Raw genomic sequence first — 931 nt, 5'->3', positions numbered from 1 at the left:
CCCTTTTTCCAATATGGCGGCCGGGATGACAAGGGTGGCGACCCCAAAAACTTGAACTTAAGCTTCTACTAAACCCCCCTACACACTAAAAAAATAAAATTGACTCCTCTAAGAAATGCAACCTAAATGTAACATTTTAATGGACTATAATTAGAGCGAGTAATGTGTAGTGTGTGTTAAATAAATGTCTTGTTACTTAGTAAAGTCGACTTCATTGTCTTTACAAACAGACGCTTACACTTATTGAATCCGAACGCAGGCGGTCCCTCAGGTAAATTTAAATGCTTATGTTAATGGCAGTTTTTCTTCGGTTTAGCTGCTCCTCCAACTTTCTTTTTTCTCCTGAACTAGGCTTGGCAGATCCAGAAGACGACGAGGAGGTCGACGCTAACCTGAAAGATCCTGACGCTCCTTTTCCTTTTGTCTTGACCAACGATCCAGTAGCAACTGCAGCTTTTAAGTATTTTTTGATGAACGGAGCAACTTTTTCCGCATCTACTGTGTAATTTGCAGCGATATATTTCTTGATAGCTTGAAGAGAAAACCACCTCTTTCTTTGATACCTTTGATAGCATTGTTCACCATTTCAGATGTTGGCGGATGGGAAGGTTTTGCCCGTGGATTTTTTGCCTTCTTTTCCTTTTTGGATGGTGAAGATATTTATGGCGTTCCAAAAGCCGACGTAGCCGAAGCAGCTAATGATTGGTTTTCTGTATCTGCCATTGCGTTGGGAGATATAAGAAATCGTAAGTTAATATGCAGTAATGCTTAAAAATCTAAAAATTACTGGCCGCTATTTTTCAACTGGAATGTCTTGGAAAGTCAATAGAAAAGGCGTACCGTTTTACATAAAATGTGTATCAACTTAACGGTAAAAATTCGATATCTGTTGATTAGATTGTCCTATCGCCAAAAATCAAAATGCGTTTTA

General features: G+C 38.9%; 1 pseudogene; it reads right to left on the bottom strand.

Annotated features, from left to right (window-relative positions):
- Positions 1-277: 277 nt before the first annotated feature.
- Positions 278-723, bottom strand: LOC126882535 (histone H1.1-like; annotated as a pseudogene).
- Between the last annotated feature and the right edge of the window lie 208 nt (positions 724-931).

This window comes from Diabrotica virgifera, chromosome 3, assembly GCF_917563875.1.
Source record: "Diabrotica virgifera virgifera chromosome 3, PGI_DIABVI_V3a".
In the NCBI taxonomy this organism is placed as follows: Eukaryota; Metazoa; Arthropoda; class Insecta; order Coleoptera; family Chrysomelidae; genus Diabrotica; species Diabrotica virgifera.
This window is presented reverse-complemented; position numbering and strand designations above follow the sequence as displayed.